Source organism: Caretta caretta, chromosome 9, assembly GCF_965140235.1.
Source record: "Caretta caretta isolate rCarCar2 chromosome 9, rCarCar1.hap1, whole genome shotgun sequence".
NCBI lineage: Eukaryota > Metazoa > Chordata > Testudines > Cheloniidae > Caretta > Caretta caretta.
The window spans coordinates 19,257,864-19,278,695 of NC_134214.1; the positions used below are offsets into that span (position 1 = coordinate 19,257,864).

Genomic DNA, 20,832 nt, shown 5'->3' on the forward strand with positions numbered 1-20,832 from the left:
AAATGGCAAATCCCCTTTCACTATGCTTAAAATATATACCTTTTTATTGAGTTCTGCATTTTCATTCTCTTAAGTAGGCTCTAGGGTATAGTGAGTCCTTTTAGTTAATTATAAGTATATATTTGCCAAATATGTCTCTACTGAGATGAGGTTCTTTCTATCTCCAGTTCTATCAACCTATTTCTTTATTGTGGTTCATGGTTTCCAAATACGATGTTTATCTGAGAGGAATTTTTGAATTCCATCAGTTGTATTAGTTTATGGCCCATTTTTAAAGTGAATAAATACATCTGCATTGAAGCATAGTAGATAAGAGCCCTTAGCCCTGTGTTATTTGTGTCCTGCTGTTGCTTAGTTTGCCCCTGTGTCATGGAATATTTTTGCCTTTTCTGCCTCCTGATTTTTCTCTTTCTAAATAGGATCTTACTGATATATAAATAGTGGATGACAACAAATGCTCGTGAAGATGATTCCGAATACAGAAAACAATCGTCATCACAGCTGGCACTTCTCTCGCACTTTTTTCAGTGGAAAGTATATTCATTTGCAATGTGATCAATGAGGCAGCAGAATGCAGTGAGATAACCCCAGACGCCATAGAAGGTGAAAGATGAGGCTGAATGTGTGGCTCTTACTATCTCACTTAACAAACTTCCACACTTGTGAGATCCATATGTGTAAAACATATTTATCCCATTGCAGAAGGAAAAAGAAACACGTTATGCACAAGGAACAAAAAACAATTGGGAAGATGCTGTCTAAGGTCAAAGTTAGGTTAACTTCCAAACCTGGTGGTTGGTTATTTATTTATTTTGCTCACTGTTTGGTTCTGTTCATGTTTTTCGGTAGCATATAAGGAACTGAGTGATCTAGCTTTGACTTTAGACCAGTATTTGAAGTGATGTTTAACAAGGAAATCAAGTGTTGGGAGAGCACAAGTGAGGAACTTTTAGTCACTCACAGTCAAGTTATTTTTAAGCCCTTTGATTTCCTTAAATACTTATAAAAAAACATGCACTTAAGAAAATAATTAAGCTTTTTTTCTTGTTCAAGTCCTGCAGGAAAAAGTATAACATGATAGTGACTAGATTGTGCTCTCATTAAATGATTGTTGTTGGGGCAGGTTCTTTAAGAGTTAATCCAGAAGACATCTGCACATGCAGAGTATTGCTTACTATTCTTTGTCTCTTCAAGTTCATTATTAATAAATCACTGTGTTGCCACAAATGTCTCTCAGTTCTCCTTGTGTCTGCCTGCATCACAACATTACAATCATTAGGATAAACTGACATGTTTGTGATGGGACACTCATGTTAATTTATGATAATCCGGATTAAGATAATGAATACTGTGGGCCAAATTTGACCCTTGGTTATACCTATACTATCCCAAGGACTGCAGTGGGGAGGCTCAGAGATAAATGAGGGGAAAATGTGGTCCTTCTGCAATGAAATATTTTATAAACCTGCAGATGCACAGAAGAATATGATGGCCTGAACATGAATTTACAGTAAGGGAGATGAGATGTCTCTTGAATGTTGAAATGTGTACCTGTGCATACTAAATAAATGTGAATGCTAAACTATTTAGGTACACAATCTGAATGCATAAATAAGTATTAATATTTGATATGCAAGAAGGGTGTTTGTCAACAGAGGAAGGTTTATTTAGAGATGCAATATAAATATGCAGGAGGTAAACTTTAGACCTATACTAAACTCTATAGTTCAGCATTTTTTTTGCAGTTGTTGGAAAAAAGGGATTACTTGCAATGTGAGCAGTGAGACACCAGAACCCAGTGAGATAGCCCCAGACTTTGTAGAAGTTGAAAGACGAGGCTAAATATGTGGTTCTTATTAGCCCACTTAACATCCTCCAGCAAAAGATCATCTCCTGAAGTAACTCACTTAGAAGGGATTCTGGTGAAGGAAATTGCTGCTTGGATGCATCCACATCATCCTGTTTGGTGGAGAGAAGAAAGGGAGATGTTTTTCCAACTCCAGAAAAGTCCACGGAGCCTGATTTGAAAGCCAGTAGATTCTGCAAGATCTATATAGATTCACAATAGGCCAGATCATCCACACATATGCCCATTACACCACTAACTCTGTTCCCCCACAGCATTTCTCCTTGCTCCCAAGCAGTACATGAACCCCAGGAGCCATATGACAAAGAACTCCCCCTGACATTTGCTTCCTACAGAATCACCAAGAGAAAGCTCAGGAAAAAAAAGATCCCAGGGCTGCTCACCCCTGGCAAATCTGATTTCCACCCCCTTCCCCAACATGTGGTCTAGATCAAGGAAGATTGTCCCCTCTGAGAGTCATGCCTGGAGGGGCCCTCCATGTGCACCACTCTCTTCTCCCATGAATAAGGGGGGCTCAGTGGCCCCTGTGGCACCCTCTGGGCCTAAATCAGAGCCAAACACAATTCCCAGTCTCTCATGGTAGTGATCAGTGGGAAATGTGGATGCAGCTGGAAGGTGACAGAATTGAAACTATTTACTAAACTGACACAGAAAGGTTTAACATGTCCTGCCCTTTTTGTACTTCTTTCAGCTTGTATGCTTGGATGCTGTGTAATTTATTTAGAGATGGACCCTGGATCCAAAATTGGGAACATATGTAATGTTCTCATTAACATACATAATTACTGCATTTCCATGTTGTGGCCCACTTGAGCCCATGTGCCCCCTACATTGATCACTGGATAAGGCTGAAATTGTCAATGAGAAAGAAATCCCACAGTCACAACTCAGGAGAAATCCATCCTGGTGTCTTGATAGCCAGCACTATGAATTTCCCATGGAGGGCATGGAGGTTAGGACCAAGAAGGAAATGACTTTTTGTTTCAGCCCACTGGAATCAGTGCGATTTTTGCCAGTGATCATAATGGGAGCAAGATCAACACTTTTATTTTGTAAATAAATCTGGAGTAATGTCATTGACTTCCATGTTGTCACCCTAGACTAGCAGAATCTTTCTTTCTTTCTCTATTTCTCTCTTTCTTTCTTTCACTGTAGTGAATAAGCATGGCAAAAGGATCTCACAGACAGAGCAGATGTAGGGGAAAAGTCATGAATTATAGGACCCAGTTCTTTAAACCCTTACTCCTTTGCCCCAGTGGAACCTCACTATGGATGTGAGTATGAGTTACATAGCCTATGGCTCACACCCCTTTTTTGCTAAGGGTTGGGGGAAGGGAGAACTACAGCGCAAGTCACATCTCGTATGATATCACAACTCACTTCCTTCCAAGATCTTCACGATGTCTTCCAGGAAAGAGAGGAAAGTGAAGATCTGATCTTTCTCATTTTTTTAAAGGAATAATAAAGCCTGTTTAAAATAAAATAAAATACATTTCCACCTGAAGATACCGTTTATACATTAGTCAGAAGCATTAAAAGAGAAACAAAATTATTTTGGTTTGCTCTGCGGATCACTTTTAACTTGCAAACTGTACTCCAGGACTTCTGCTGCTGTCATTAGTGACACTGGTGAACAAACAAGGATAAAAAGAAAATTGGTAATTTCCTATTCTGCTATAAATACAAGTACAGAACTATTTGCTAACTAGCAAGGAGAAGCATGGTATTGGTTAAGACACTGCACTAATAGAATTCTTCAAGTTTCAGACAATGGAAAGTACAAAGTTCAAAGCATAAAATATTATTGCTCTGAACTGTGCATCATCATTTACTTTTAGTTTGTGCTTATTTATATTTGTAAGTCTGACATTGCTAAAGATGTTGCAGAACACTTCTTTTCCCTATTCAAATATGTGTCCATTTGGTCCTAAAGCTTTATTATACTCTTGGAAAAGAAAGATCAGTTTGTAAAACCTCCATAGCAAGCTGTGCATATCTTTATAGCAATTGTGCTAGATCTCTCAGTCATTCTTGACACCTACTTCTTTCCTTCGGTCATCATAAAAATGCAGCATCCAACAAGAGGTAATTCTCTATTACACATTGTCTTGACAGATAAAGAGGAACTGATCATAGAACTAACAATTAATAGTAGTTTAGGTACAAAATGATCATCTCCTGATCACATTTGCAATGTGCAAACAGAATAAAGTCCAGACCATACATACATACACACACACACACATGCATACTTGGTGCTTTAAAAGGGCCAGTTTCACAAAGCTGAAAACAATTTTCAACCAAATCTGCTGAAAGAAAGAATTATAGTTAGAAAAATGTGAATGATAAGTGGAAATTGTTTAAGAACACTTTACATGATGCCCAGAAATCCATGATCCCACAGTCAAGGAAGAAGGTCATATTGGCTAAAAAAACCCCAATCTGGTTTAGTGAAGGCATCTATTGTGTAGGTGGGTGGGTGGGCGTGTAATAAAGCAACAGCAAGAAATGGTAATGAATATAAATGAGAAACTAAGAATTTTAGAAAATTGATAGGGAAAGCCAAGGGACACAAAGAGAAATCTATGGAAAGCACTGCTAAGGACAATAAGGAGTTTTTAAAAGTATATTAGAAACAAAATAAAACTTAACAATGATTTTGGTCCATTACTAGATGGAAATCATAGCATTATCAATAATAATACAGAAAAGGCAGAAGTGTTCAATATATAGTTCTGTTCTGTATTTGTGGGAAAAAAACAGATGATGTAGTCATTCTTATATGACAATGATAAAGTCTTTCCATTCCATTAGTACCTCAGCAGGATGTTAAAGAGCAGCCGCTAAAGTTAGACATTTTTAATTGATCTAATCCAGATAATTTGCATACAAGAGTTTCAAAAGAGCAGGCTAGGAAAATACTGGAGCATTAATGTTATTTTCAATAAGTCTTGAAACACAGAGGAAGTTCCAAAAGATTTGGGGGGGGGGCGGTGGAGGAAGCTAATATTGTGATATCTATTTTTTATGAGATTAGAAGTTTGGCTGCTAAAAGTAATGGTATTGAAGCAATATACTTAGACTTCTGTATGTTGTTTGACTTGTACTACATGATCTTTTGATTAAAAAACTAGAATGATATAAAAATAATATAGCACTCAATGAATGGATTAAAAACTGGATAACTGATAAGTCTGAAAATATAATTTTAAATGGAGACTCTTCATCAAGTAGATGTAGTTCTAGTGTCGTCCTCAGGGATGGGTAATCAACTACTGAACATTTTTATCAAAGACATACAGGAAAAGATAAAATCATCACTGTTAAATTTTGCAGATGACACAAAAATTGGGGGAGTGATAAATAATGAAAAGCACAGGTCACTGATTCAGAGTGTTCTGGAGTACTCAATCAGCTGGGCAGAAGTAAACAATATGCATTTTAATGTGGCTAAATGTACATGTGAACAGCTAGGAACAAGAAGTGTAGGCCAAACTTACAGGACTGGGGACTCCATCCTGGGAAGCAGTGAATCTGAAAAAGATCTGGAGGTCATGGTGAGTAATCTGCTGAATATGAGCTCCCAGTGAGATACTGAGACCATATGGTTTAATGCTATCCATGGATGCATAAACAGAGCAATCTAGAGCAAAAATAGAGAGGTTATTCTACCACTGTATTTGACACTGGTATGCCCACTGCTGGAATACTCTGTCCAATTCTCAATTCAATGAGAACGTTGTTAAATTGGAGAGGGTTCTGAGAAGATCCATGAGAATGATTAAAGGATAGAAACCCTGCCTCATAATGATAGACTCAAAAAGTTCAATCTATTTAGCTTAATAAAGATAAGGTTAAGGAGTGACTTGATTACAATTGAGAAGCACCTACATGGTGAAAAAATATTTGATAATGAATTCTTCAGTCTAGGAGAGAAAGGTGTAACATGATCCACTGGTTGAAAGTTGCACCTAGACACATTCAGATTGAAAATAAAGTAAATTTTTAACAGTGAGAGTAATTAGCCACTGGAACAATGTCTCAAGGATCATGGTGGACTCCCCATCACTGGCAATTTTTAAATCAAGATTGGATTTTTTTTTGAATGATATATTCTTGGAATTATTTGGTGGATATTCTATGGCCTGAATTAGACTAGATGATCACAACCATCCTTTCTGGCCTTGGAATCTATGAGTCTATGAATAACAGGAGGATGATCTTCAAAGGGCATATCCACTTGTGTCTTCTATGACTCTATAATGTTATTAATTATGGACCTTTGTAGGAGGAATGGAGCATTAATCCGAAGAGGAAATTTTGCGGAGGAGAGTAATCCCATGAAGGGGGATAGTGTCCTCAAACATATCTGGAAAGAATATAAAACTAAAACAGAAAAGAAAAAGCTACCAGCAGAGGGTAAATGTCAACCAGGAAATTGGTCAACTGACAGAAAGCTCCATGGGGGACAGTGGGACATGTGTTTTTAAGATTCAAACCTTGTTTCCTTAAGAGGCATTCCTTTGATTCTCCTTCACTGTCCTACACTGACTTTAAAGCCTACAATATAGTTCCTAGTAATTTCCCAGCAAAATAAGTGCTTGATATATATTTGTATTCATTCATCATGTTGGTTGTTTGATCAAAATAGTGACAGGGTATTTGAAGCATCAGTTCTATCAGAAGATTTTTAAAATATTAATCTTTTATTTTCCTTGATCATTCAGCACAAATTAATTTCAATTCTTAAATGTCTAAGTATTATATTTCGATTAACAGCCAATACATTCTAGTAACACTAACGATCCATTTTAAAAATCAGTCAAATTGATAATTAATTTAATCTCTCTGGATAGACTTGGAAGACAAAATCATGCAATATTTATTAACTGACCTTTAGGGGCAAACTGAACAAACAAAGATTTTTGTCACATTTAAGAGGAAACATAATGTATAAACAGCCATAGCAAAGTTCAAAATATCATGTAATTTATCCTCCATCAGATGTCAGAAATTTATAATTTTAAAATGCATGAAGAAAATATTAATCAGGAGTAGGATACAGCTGGCCATGCTCTGTATCTGGACTGCAACTTGAAATGGATTGATATTAGTAGTCATCTAGGTGCCCAAAACATGCACCATTTTGGCAATTGACCATAATGTGATAGATGTGACAATTTAAAGAACTATATATTTTGGAAGATGAAAAACATGATATGGAAGTTGCTGTCAGCCATTCAATATGTCCTGGGCCAAATTTCAAAAATTCACATGCAAACTTAAGGGGAAAATCTGGCTACACCTTAATAGTGTTTCACACTTTAAAAGACATGATCAAAAGGCTTTCATTTTGTCAGAAGGAAAACTCATTGAAACACCAGGAGCACACTTCTGAGGGTGACCATAGAGGGGATGTTGTTCGATATCCTTCCAAATGGAGAAGAAATGTGTTTACGGTTACCTATATATCATGCTGATTTCTCTACATAATTTAGTAAGCAAATGTGTTCCTGCTGCTTCTATTTGGTTAGCTTTTCTAATACACCAATTTGCATGACATTCATCACAAGGACTTTTCGCTAAAGTTTTGTTCCTAAATTGTCTACAAGATTTTTGAAGATCTCTTCTGTTTTTAACGTTGTTTCTTTTCTTTAATATCTGTTTTACTCTGTACTACTATTCACTCTACAGTCTAGAAATTTAACTTGCTGAAACATTTAAAAATGAATCATTTTCTGCATTAGAAATCTCTTCTGGCATGTCAAAAAAGAAAAACTGAGGGTCTTGATTCTCACTTATCTCATTCCTGGACTTGGGGCAGGGAAGAGGTGGGTAAAAGGCAAAAGTGTTTATTTAAGTTGCCTTTGTGCTTTCTCCTGGCATAACTGTGTCACAGCTCCATTATCTTCAACTGAGCTAGGACAATTTACATGAATTTAAATTCTGTATTCTAGGGCTATGAAGGAGCCTGCTTAGTTTGTGGTATAACTTGGAGCAGCCTCAAAGCTGCTGTAAATTATGCTTTGCTTTCCATGGCCCCTTATGAAGTCTGGAAAGCAGAGAATAACCATAGTGAAGTGCACTCTGGCCAAGTCCTCTGACTGTTTTACACCAGTTCTGCACCAGCCAGGGAAGCCCGAAATATAGAGGAGGGCATTGTCACTGGCCTAAAGGTTCCTTTATACTTCTAGAGTAGTGTAAAACAGCCTTCAAATATCTGCAAATCAAGCCCAATATCTCCTATAGAAATCCAGCTGTGCTAGTCGTATGCTGGTAAAACACGTAGGCCAACGGGTGGTGCAGCAGTACAACAGCTGTCTCTGTTTTTCAGTGGTGTTCAAACAATCTTACGTTCTGCTCCAGAATTAATTATTCATCAACTGCTGGGGTGAACAAGCCATGGACAGCTGCAGATGCTGGCTGAGTGGTAGATGATATATGCAGGGTGAAGGTCACCCACTGTAGATAGCCTGGTTATGGCTGATGCTGCAGGTTTTGACATGCTTCTTTGGGCATAGTTTAAAATGTCCATTCTGATTTTTGAGATCTAGCCAGTTACTGGGAAATCCTTCTAAATAAAATGGAGACTACCATTAATATTAATAATAATTACCTGTTATACAGCATTTTTCATCAATGGATCTCAAAGCATTTTACAAAAGGGGTCAGTATCATTATCTTCATTATACAGATAGGAAAACTGAGGAATGAGGAAGTAAAGTGACTTTCCCAAACCCACCCAGCATGCCAGTAGTGGAGCCAGGAATAGAAATCAGTTCTTCTGAGTCCCAGTCTCTGTCCACTAGGTCACTAGCATTGGAATGAGCTTTTTAAGTGTGCCCACTGTAGCTGCATAAATAGATTTGTTTGTCAGTATAAAATACATAATATATTCAAATTATTGATTAAAAAGTTCACAACTTTTTCTTCTATTCTGGAGCACTTTGCCAGTTTTCCTTGCTGCAGTGTATCTAGCATGTAAGTCTGCACTGGAACGTCCACCTAAAATAGAGGATAATATGTTCAAATTAATGTTTCTTTTCTAAGCATTGGTCATACATTCCATATAGTCTTGCATTAATTTTCTCATTATGTGGAATATATAGGTATATTAGAACTGCCACTTAAAATGAAGTGTAACAAAATGCTTTGCCTCTGTTCTCACAAATCAATCATGTGTTGCATTGACTCAAAAGGAAAGGAATGTGAAAAAAGACAAATTCGACAGTAACTTATGAGCTGATTTTGTAGAAAATGTTGCAATGTTATAGACGTAATAGTGGTGCTGTATGTAATAGCTATATAAAAGGCATCACTTCTAATTATGAATGATACAGGTCATAAAATAAAACTGTTCTGGATACACACCAGTATCTGTAAAATTAACATGAAATATTTTGAAATGATCAAAGCAGAATGTTTTGATTGAACCAATTAAGTTTGGTTTATCAATTCAAACATTTTTTGAGACTTTGACTTTTTAATCCTCATTTGGAATGGGATTTTTTTCTGAAATCTCAAAATTTTTTGTGGGACTGGAAAACAATTTCCCATCCAGCCCTACTGCTAGAGACATTTGGCACATCAAAACATCGAGAAATATGTTCAACCCATTCAAGGCGGAGGGAATGTAAGTATCCCTTTCAGGGTTTGTTTTTTTTTGGTAGGACTATGGACTTATTTTGATAAGAAGATTGACATATGGATAAGTCTGTTAAGAGTCAACTGTAGATCAGATCAAAAATGAAAAGTGAAGAGTAAACTTGACCTCTTGGAAGAATAGACCTGATAAAGAATAACATTTTAGCACAAAATAATTTTCCATATAGCACATTTCTGTTGAACAATGTAATATTTAATTGTTGTGATTTATGAGATGTTTAAATGCTAATTTTTATTATTGAAATTACAAAATGTTATTCCTCTAAATATATCTATTTTAATTACACTTTTGTTGATTATGTAAGGAATTTCCATAAGTCAGTGACAATATAATGCTCATAGTACACAATATGAAATTTCAACTTTCCTTTTCTAGCACTTGATGTTATAACTCTTCAGTGAGCAATTGTAACATCAACAGATCCCAGTCGTCGGTGGGTGGGATTGAACCTGAGACATCTGGAGCTAAATGCATGCACCTCTACTGCAGGAGTTAAAAGCCACATGACTCTTAGCCATGGCTGTAGCAGGCCCATCAATCTGGCGCTTGTGTCAGTGTAATTTTGATGCTCGGGGGATGGTTTATTCACACCCCAAATGACATAAATTATGCCAACATAAGCTGTAGTGTGGACATAGCTTCAGTCAACATCAGACACAAAAGCTCTTTTGGTTTTTCAAGGGTGTCACTGTGCTTACAGGCTTCTGCTTGGCTTTTTCTTGTCTCTTTTAACTCTGCCTCTTTCTCTTTTTTTGTCTGTGACCTCAAATATCTGTGCGTTCTTTCACATTCCAACACACAGCTACCCAAAATAATACTCAGCACAAAAGCTCTTTGGTAGGTTCACACACACTTTTCTCTTAGGTGGGATTTATGTTTACAATTAGGTATGAACTCATCTTTCAATTAACCTATCAACCTCAATAGGGTTTTAACCCAACCCATAACAAGATTCCACCCAGCTCACAACAACATTCCAGTACCTCAGATTTAGTCAACAGTACTTATTTTACAAAGATATGAAGAAAGATATCTAGTGAAATCACTTTTAAAGAAAGGGAAAGGGTCAAATGAGTAATATCCTCCTACCCTTGCAATATTCAGGGGAAATTGTGCTATTAATGTGGGGAAAAATGTTTGGCGTAATGTACAATCTATATATTATTTTCATTTGAGTTTTCTTGTACAAATAGAAAATGAAGCACCTATGCATGTAATTCTTCACTGCATAAATCTCTTCTGGGGAAAGGTTAAAGATTCAGAGACATTATTTTATTAGACAATTTCATAGTGAATTAGCAATTAAAATATAGGAAAATCTGCCCTGGTGAGATCTGACTTCTCATCTAGTATGAACAATAGGACATTTAAGAAAAACAATATTGGGATAGTATGACCCTGATTTTTAGAAGTGTCCAGGACCTAGAGTCTCCACTGATTTCGCTTTAGACTGTGCTCTTGGAACAGAGACTGTGATTTATGTGTTGGAATAATGCTCAAAAATGTGAGGGCTCAACTGTGACATTTTTAGGCATAGCCATGAACATGGGGAGGTGCATAAACTGTGTAACACCAAGAGTAGCCCTGAGAGGCCTTTTGACTTGGAGACATGCCCCTGAGTCACAATTCCTCTTTGCTGTGAGGAGACAGTACATTGCTGTTGATCTATACCAACAGCAAATTGAACTTTACTCAATTTGCCCAGTTAGCTGTGCTAGTTAGCGAGTCAGGGAGGGGGAGGAAGCAAGGTGTGAAAGATCTGTCAGTTTTCAGCAATGTCCTTGGGGAAAAAAAAACCTTATTGAATTAAATTAATTATCCTGGGAGTCCATTGCATTAAATGAAAAGATTTTGTGTTCTTTTGGGACTGAATGATCAAAGTACTCTATTGAACAATGTTGCAGACAAGAATGTGTTTTGGGACAATACATGTGAAGTGGAATTCCTGGAAATATCTAGGAGGGAGGTGCAAAACCCCAGCCTGTCACTTATGCGAAAACTCATCCTTTTGAAACTATGCCTTGAGGAAGGGGCCTTTGTCTACTGATCACCTCTCCTGGAAACTATCATAGGTCCAAACTATATAAAGAAACAGGCTGGTCTGCCCAGCTGGTGTGCTTGTGCTGAGCTAAAGCTGCTACCACAGAAAAACTCCTTCATAGGATTTGAAAGACTGACTCCTACCAGAGCACCTGCTGGAGTTGGGCTGTGGAATGATCTCTGGTAAGCTTATTAGTATTTGTGTAGGTTTTACTGTTTTTAATGTTTTCTCTGTAAGGCTTTCACCTTACGAATAGATGTGTTTTCTTAGAAAGAACTATGTGGTAACTTATAATTGCAGACAATTATGTTGTTCATAGTCTCTGAAGAAAGAGCAAAGCACAGAGGCTGACCTGTTTAGGCTATCTGTCTTGCTGGTAATAACACAGTATAGACAGGGAACTGTGGAGCCTGGAAAACCCCCGTCAGGAGAGAGAGAGATGGGTCTCCCCAGGCAAGGGAAAGAGAGATGACAGCTAGGAAGTCAGAAGTTTAGAATGGGTGCCCCTGCTGGACCCATTCCCTGCCCCTCCCTTCCCACTCCCCTTTCACCTGTTGCTTGGGAGAGTAAGTGGCCATGCAATGTCAGTTTATTCCTACAAACCCAATCTCTGTAGCCAATGTGGGAGTCAAAGAAGAGTTCTTATTCCTGCCCATGCTCCCTTTTATGACAGTCAATATTAATAAAAACATTGAAACTGAGAGTTCTCTGAGCCTCTGGAAATCAGTCTTTAGGTCTATATCATCATCAGATCTTTCACTGAGATGCTTCTGGCTAAAGTGCCATTGGCTACGAAAGTACAGCATATGGCAAAAAGGCCAGGAAAAATGTCAGAGCATCTGCATACTTCATCAAATGAAAAAGGAATTTCAGTGAATGGATGGGTTTCTAATTTGGCAGGATCAAGGGTCTTGCCTGGATTAGGTAAATGAAGAGCTACTTTTTTCAGAATCAGAATGGAAATCCAAAATATATCATGGATATGAGGAACAATGCATGCTAATAAAATTTGAAATTAGAATATGTTAAAATATGACTTTCTGTCATGGGTAGCATAGATGATCACATCATTTTAGGATTTTTCAAATGCAGATGAAATTAATTATTATTATTATACATAGTATGTATTGTTGATCTGGAGAACCAGTTTGGAGCTCTCTCTGGTTACTAGGAGAAGTGTTGTTTCATCTGGAAAGACAAACTTTAATATATATTCAAGAGACACAATAAAGTAATAACCCTTTAATTCTCAGACAGTGCAAAAAACCATTACTTCTGTTGTAACTATATCTTTGCATTAATGCTAAACTACATCCTACACTCATAGCCCTCTTTCCTTTTGGTCTAAAACACAATTACTACCAGGACCGGCTCTAGGCACCAGCAAGCAGGCACATGCTTGGGATGGCACCATTCCAGGGGCAGCATTCCGGCCACCATTTTTTTTTTTTTTTTGCGTGGGCAGTTGTGCTCTCAGAGCCTGAGGTGGCAAATTTTTTGCGTGGGGCGGCAAAAAACACCAGAGCCGGCTCTGATTATTACTACTGCTCATGTAAATACTATAATAACGTCTTTTGGGGTTTAAAAATTTGTTTCTATTTCCTATTCCAGGAGGTTTGAAAGTTCAGGATGACAGCATCAGAATTCAATGTTTGTTTATTGGCAATAAATCATACTTGCTTAATATGTACCAAAACGATTGACAGGTGATGCTCAAATATAATGCTGCAATTATATTAAAAAGAGAAGGTCAGCAATGATTTGTGATACTTTATTTACCTCTGGACCTAGGATGACTCAGGGATCTAATGGTATAGGTAGAATGGGTGGAATATTGGACCCAGGCTCAGGATGAATATCTGTACCAGGAGATGAAGTAAAATTCTGCAAAGTAAACCCTGGATTTAAATGGACTGTGGATTGTTCATCCCAGAATAACTATGCATACCTGAAATTTTGAGAATAAATCATTTACTGTTTGTGAGGTGTCCAGACACTACTAGATCAATAGCACAATAGTGATACCACCATCACATTTAACCACAATGACAGTTTGGGGAACTGCACGAGGTGTGAGTTGCACTCCTAGGCAAACTCAGGGGTACATGACACAAGTAGCAAACTTAATGAGTACATAAAATCTAGTACAAAGAAATATGAAGCTTAATTGATTCACTCTTGGGTGGGAGTGGAAACATCCTAAAGGAAAGTTAAACAGGGACTGATTTTTTAGCATACAGAAGATGATCCATAATACTGAATTATCAGGTCTCTTCCAGCTGCACAATAACTCTGTCTACCCATACTTACTCCTTGGTGTTTTTATCTAAATGCTACCAGTGAGTTGAAGGACTATTAGTTAGGGCTGAGCCAAATTCTTGATGACAAATTCAGATGAAAGATGGCAGTTTCTCCAATTCATTCCATGCAATGCACAAAAGAACTGCCATCTGGAAACACCTATCAGTCACCGGTGCTTTGAATGGGATTTAAACCAATCACTTCTCATCGACCTATTGAATAATCTTATAACTAGCTCCCATATCAACATCCTTTCAGCTGGAAATAAATTAATAGTTAAGGAGAGCAAAGGGGCAGAATTTTGTTTTTTTCAGATGTAATTTTCAAATTGTAATTTCCCTGCTTTTCTTTTATCTGAATGTTGGGTCTGTCCAAGTTTTGAAAACATTTGAACTGTATTTCTTTAGTGGACATGCCCATAAAGGTAGGTGAGCAAAATTTTATTTTAAAACTTCAGCTTAAATTAAAATCAAGTCTTGCTTAGGAGATAGTTGACAGCACTGTGCATCAGGTGTGACTTCCTTGTGCTCTTCATATGCTGGCCAGATAGGTGAGTTGCAATAGTCCAATGTGAGGTGATGAACACATAGGTCAACATGCTGGAGATGTCTTGCTAGTCAGGAATGGAAAATGACGATTTGGTGATGGCTGCAGTTTGTTTTACCAAAATCTTGTTTTAAAGGGCAAATTCTGTACTCAGTCACAAGGCTGAAATTCCCATTGATTTCAGGTTTCAGAGTGGTAGCCGTGTTATCAGCAAAAACAAAGAGGAGTACAAAAAGGAGTGGCACCTTAGAGACTAACACATTTATTTGGGCATAAGATTTCATGGGCTAAAACCCACTTCATCAGATGCATTGAGTGGAAAATACATGGATGCATGGAGTAGGAAGATATATATGTATTTCAGTACATGAAAAGATGGGAGTTGCCTCACCAAGTGGGGGGTCGAAAAAATTCAATTAAAGTGGGCTACCCTACTTGTACTACATTGATGTCATCTTCATTATCTGGACCCATGGGATTGCAGAGCCATTGGCCATTATCTTTGAAAACTCATGGTGATCAGGGTAGGTCCCGGACGACTAGAAAAAGGCTAATGTAGTGCCCATCTTTAAAAAAGGGAAGGAGGAGGATCCGGGGAACTACAGGCCAGTGACCCTCACCTCAGTCCCTCAAAAAATCATGGAGCAGGTCCTCAAGGAATCAATTCTGAAGCACTTAGAGGAGAGGAGAGTGATCAGAAATAGTCAGCATGGATTTACCAAGGTCAAGTCATGCCTGACTAACATAATTACCTTCTATGATGAGATAACTGGCTCTGTGGATGAGGGGAAAGCAGTGGACGTGTTGTTCCTTGACTTTAGCAAAGCTTTTGACATGGTCTTCCACAGTATTCTTGCCAGCAAGTTAAAGAAGTATGGGCTGGATGAATGGACTATAAGGTGGGTAGAAAGTTGGCTAGATTGTTGGGCTCAATGGGTAGTGATCAATGGCTCCACGTCTAGTTGGCAGCCGGTATCAAGTGAAGTGACCCAGGGGTCGGTCCTGGGGCCGGTTTTGTTCAATATCTTCATTAATGATCTGAAGGATGGTGTGGATTGCACCCTCAGCAAGTTTGCAGATGACACTAAACTGGGAGGAGAGGTAGATATGCTGGAGGGTAGGGATAGGATACAGAGGGGCCTAGACAAATTAGAGGATTGGGCCAAAAGAAATCTGATGAGGTTCAGCAAGGACAAGTGCAGAGTCCTGCACTTAGGACGGAAGAATCCCATGCACCGCTACAGACTAGGGACCAAATGGCTAGGCAGCAGCTCTGCAGAAAAGGACCTAGGGGTTACAGTGGACGAGAAGCTGGATATGAGTTAACAGTGTGCCCTTGTTGCCAAGAAGGCCAATGGCATTTTGGGGTGTATAAGTTGGGGCATTGCCAGCAGATCGAGGGATGTGATCGTTCCCCTCTATTCGACATTGGTGAGGCCTCATCTGGAGTACTGTGTCCAGTATGGGCCCCATACTGCAAGAAGGATGTGGATAAATTGGAAAGTGTCCAGCGGAGGGCAACAAAAATGATTAGGGGACTGGAACACATGATTTATGAGGAGAAGCTGAGGGAACTGGGATTGTTTAGTCTGTGGAAGAGAAGAATGAGGGGGGGATTTGATAGCTGCTTTCCACTACCTGAAAGGGGGTTCCAAAGAGGATGGATCTAGACTGTTCTTAGTGGTAGCAGATGACAGAACGAGGAGTAATGGTCTTAAGTTATAGTGGGGGAGGTTTAGGTTGGATAGTAGGAAAAACTTTTTCACTAGGAGGGTGGTGAAACACTGGAATGCGTTACCTAGGGAGGTGGTGGAATCTCCTTCCATAGAAGTTTTTAAGGTCCGGCTTGACAAAGCCCTGGCTGGGATGATTTAGTTGGGGATTGGTCCTGCTTTGAGGAGGAGGTTGGACTAGATGACCTCCTAAGGTCCCTTCCAACCCTGATATTCTATGATTCTATGAAAGAGGCCCTTGAGGAATTCCACTAGGTTTTCAACAATTTCCACCCCACCATCAACCTCAGCCTGGACCAGTCCAAACAAGAGATCCACTTCCTGGACACTACAGTGCAAATAAGCAATGGTCACCGGAAACCTACTGACCACTATACTTACCTACATGCCTCCAGCTTTCATCCAGACCATATCACACAACCCATTATCTACAGCCGAGCTCTAAGATACAACTGCATCAGTTGCTCCAATCCTTCAGACAGAGACAAACACCTACAGGATCTCTATCAAGCGTTCTTAAAACTACAATACACACCTGGTGAAGTGAAGAAACAGATTGACAGAGCCAGAAGGGTATCCAGAAGTCACCTACTACAGGAAAGGACCAACAAAGAAAGTAACAGAACGCCACCAGCCGTCACCTTCAACCCCCAACTAAAACCGCTCCAGTGCATCATCAAGTGTCTACAACAGGGGTCGGCAACCTATGGCACACGTGCCAAAGATGGCATGTGAGCCCATTTTTAATGGCACACTGCTGCCTGTCGGGGTCCCAGCAGGCAGCAGCATGCCATTAAAAATCCAGCCCGGCCCGGCCCCCTCTTCTCAGCTCCCTGCCCCCTCCCGCGGGGGCAGGGGGCAAGGGGCAGAAGCTTGGTCCTGCCGGCTTCCCTGCCTCTTCCCGCAGTGTGCTGGGTTCCTGTCCCCCTCCTCCTCCTCTTCATCCCTCCCTCCCTGCCAGCCCTTGCGAGGGTGAGGGTGGGGGAGGAGCGGAGTCAGCATGCTCAATGCTCCTGGTGGAGGCAGAGAAGAAGTGGGGGCAGGGCCTTGGGGAAGCAGGGCACATCCCCTCCAGCACCCTGCCGTGAGCACCCCATGACCCCAGGCCACACCCCCAGCCCTCTGCCCTGACCCCCTCACACACACCGAGCCCTCTGCCCTGAGCCCTGCAACCCCACACACCCCCAAGGCCCCTGCCTTGAGCCCTGTTCCCCCCCCACACACACCCCTCTGCTTGACTCCTTCACCCCCTCCCCACGACCCCAGCCCTGACTCTTGCACCACTCCCCACATACCGAGCCCCCCCACGCCCCATGCACACCCACATCCCCACCCCCACCCTGAGCACCAAACGGGAGCTTCTGCACACACACACCCACATTCCCACCTGCACCCCTCCCACCAAATGGGAGCTGCCCAGGTAAGCGCTCCAAACCCAAACCTCCTTCCCCAACCCTGAGCCCCCTCCTTCATTCTAGCTCCTGGCCAGACTCTACACCCCAACCCCCAGCCTGCTCCTTCACCCCCAGCCCTGTGCTCAGTGCACTCTCACCCTCAGCTCAGTGCAGAGAGAGAGGAAGAGAATGGGCCAGAACCAGGGAGAAGGTAGGTACCCTCTCTATGTGGGCAGGGCCAGGACCCCAGACCGGCATCGGGCCGAGCGGCTCCGGCAGCTGGGATCCCGGCTGGCAGGAGCCAGCAGATGGAACCCCTGAGTGGCAGCGGGCTGAGCCACTCAGCCCACTGCCGGTCTGGGGTTCTGGCTGCCGGCCCCTTGCCAGCTGGGGTCCCGGCCACAGGCCCCGCTCAGCCCTCTGCCAGACTAGGTGAACGGAACCCCAGACCAGCAGCGGGCTGAGCGGACCGGCAGTGTAAGATCAACATTTTAATTTAATTTTAAATGAAGCTTCTTAAACATTTTGAAAACCTTGTTTATTTTACAATACAACAATAGTTTAGTTATATAATATATAGACTTATAGAGAGAGAGACCTTCTAAAAAACATTAAAATGTATTACCGGCGCGTGAAACCTTGAATTAAAGTGAATAAATGAAGACTCGGCACATCACTTCTGAAAGGTTGCCGACCCCTGGTCGACAACCTGTCCTGAAGGACAATCCCTCACTCTCACAGGTCTTGGGAGAAAGGCCAGTCCTCACTTACAGACAGTCCTCAACCTGAAGCAAATACTCACCAGCAACTCACACCACACAACAAAAACACTAATCCAGGAACTTATCCCTGCAACAAACCCTGTCCACATATCTATTCAAGGGACACCATCATAGGACCTAGCCACATCAGCCACACTATCAGAGGCTCGTTCACCTGCACATCCACCAATGTGATATATGCCATCATATGCCAGCAATGCCCCTCTTCCGTGTACATTGGCCAAACTGGACAGTCTCTATGCAAAAGAATAAATGGACACAAATCAGATGTCAAGAATTATAACATTCAAAAACCATTCGGAGAACACTTCAACCTCCCTGGACAGTCAATAACAGACTTAAAAGTGGCAATTCTTCAACAACAAAAAAACTTCAAAAACAGACTCCAATGAGAAACTACAGAACTGGAATTAATTTGCACACTGGACACCATCAGATTAGGCCTGAATAAAGACTGGGAGTGGATGGGTCACTACAAGAACTAAAAACTAATTTCCCCATGCTAATTTCCGCCTACTGTTACTCACACCTTCTTGTCAACTGTTTGAAATGAACCACCCTGATTACCACTACAAAAGTGATTTTTCCTCCTATTGATAATAGCACACTTTAAATTGAATTGTCTCAACCCCCCAACTTGGTAAGGCAACTCCCATCTTTCATGTACTGTTATATATCTTCCTACTGTATTTTCCACTCCATGCATCTGATGAAGTGGGTTTTAACCCACAAATGCTTATGCCAAAATAAATGTGTTAGCCTCTAAGGTGCCACAAGTACTCCTCATTGTTTCCATTGATTTCAGTGGATTCAACAGCTCCAATTATGCAAGGTCTGCCAAATAATCTGAACATTTTTGTGTACAGGTTAACATTTATTTTTTAACCAGTTTAGCCATGTTTTAATCTGGACCTATGGCAACTGCATTTGCTACCCCAGGAAATATGATGAGTTTTCTTTGCATCCAAATTTCAGTGTTTCTTCTGAATTGAAATGGATGACAGACATGTTTGTCAGTTCCTTTTAGAACAAGAAAATAGTAACAAAGAAGACTGCTATTTTTCTCATTACAATAAATTCAGGGTTTCATATCATTAGTTTAGGAATAAAAAAATGAGAAATAGCTACCCAAGTAAAAACATGATGTAGTACACTCAAAATTGCTGTTACTGTAAAAGTGGAAATGGCTGCTCTTGATTAAACCTCACTGTATTTGCTAATTTGAAAAACAGGGAAATAGAGGAAAAATTACTTTCTTTGTAAACATGTATTTTTATTACAAAACTTAATTTAATTTAACAGTAATTACTCCAAGTTTTACAGTAATTTTAAGGGATAGCTGATAACTTTTTTTTTAACTGCAGCATCTGTTGGAGTTATTCTTTTTAAAGGTACTTACTTGCAAGTCATTTTATATCTAATATTAAATAAAATGTTACGTTATGATAATTTCTCTGTTAGCAACTTTTACTTGCAACTTTATTCATGCAAGCACAGTAGCTCTAATTTTACTCCTGCAAGTAGTCTCACAGATGTCAATGGGACTCCTTGCAGGAGTGAGGATTGTGGCCTGGGTCCTGTCATCATCATTCTTATTCACTGTCTATTCTTCTGTTTAGTTTGGGAAAACATGAATAGTGCAATCAGGCCCTAGAACCCAAGCAATAACAGTTACTGGATTTAAAATGTATTTCCTTTTCCACACTGAATAAAAAATTCTATTCTATAATAAATGAAAATAAAATGTTGTTGAAGAGCCAAAGCCATGTAAGAGAGCAGAATGTTGTAACAATATTTAGGGGTGGGGAATGTCTTGGGTTTATCTTCTGGCCCATCCTTAGGCATCAATTGCCCCTCAACCATGCTGATTCTGTCCATAGATGGTGGAGCCATTGCTATGCTCTGCACACTGATTTCTTCAATGACACCGCTCCAAAACGAACATCATAAGCACATAAGACTGGCCATACTGGGTCAGACCAATGGTCCATCTCACCCAGGATCCTCCCTTCCAACACTATCCAAATGCTTCAGAGGGAATTAACAGAACAGGGCAATTATCAAGTGTTCTGTCCCAAGTCGTCCAGTCCCAGATTCTGGCAACCTGAGGTTTAAGGACACTCAGAGTATACGATTGTGTCCCTGACCATCTTGGCTAATAGCCATTGATACACCTGTCCTCCACATACTTATCTAATTCTTTTTCGAGCCCCGTTATATTTTTAGCCTTTACAACATCTCCTGGCAACAAGTTCCACAGGTTGACTGTGAAGAAGTTCTTCTTTATGAAATGAATAAACAGCAGGTTTAAAACAAACATAGAGTGACCACTGGTTCTCGTGTTATGTGAAGGGGTAAGTAAAAAGTCCCTATTCACTTTCCCCACATGACTTATGATTTTATAGACCTCTATCACAACCTCATTGGCCATTTCTTTCCTGAAATTAACAGTCCCAATCTTTTTAATCTCTCCTCATATGGAAACTGTTCCATATGCCTAAT

General features: G+C 40.0%; 1 long non-coding RNA gene across 2 annotated transcripts in view; it reads left to right on the top strand.

Annotated features, from left to right (window-relative positions):
- Nucleotides 1–1,227, top strand: part of LOC142073265 (uncharacterized) — a 36,693-nt gene extending 35,466 nt beyond the window's left edge. For both annotated transcript variants that reach the window (XR_012670065.1, XR_012670066.1), the window contains exon 5: nt 420–1,227. This is a non-coding gene — a long non-coding RNA (uncharacterized LOC142073265). The remainder of the gene's footprint in view (nt 1–419) is intronic.
- Nucleotides 1,228–20,832: the final 19,605 nt, after the last annotated feature.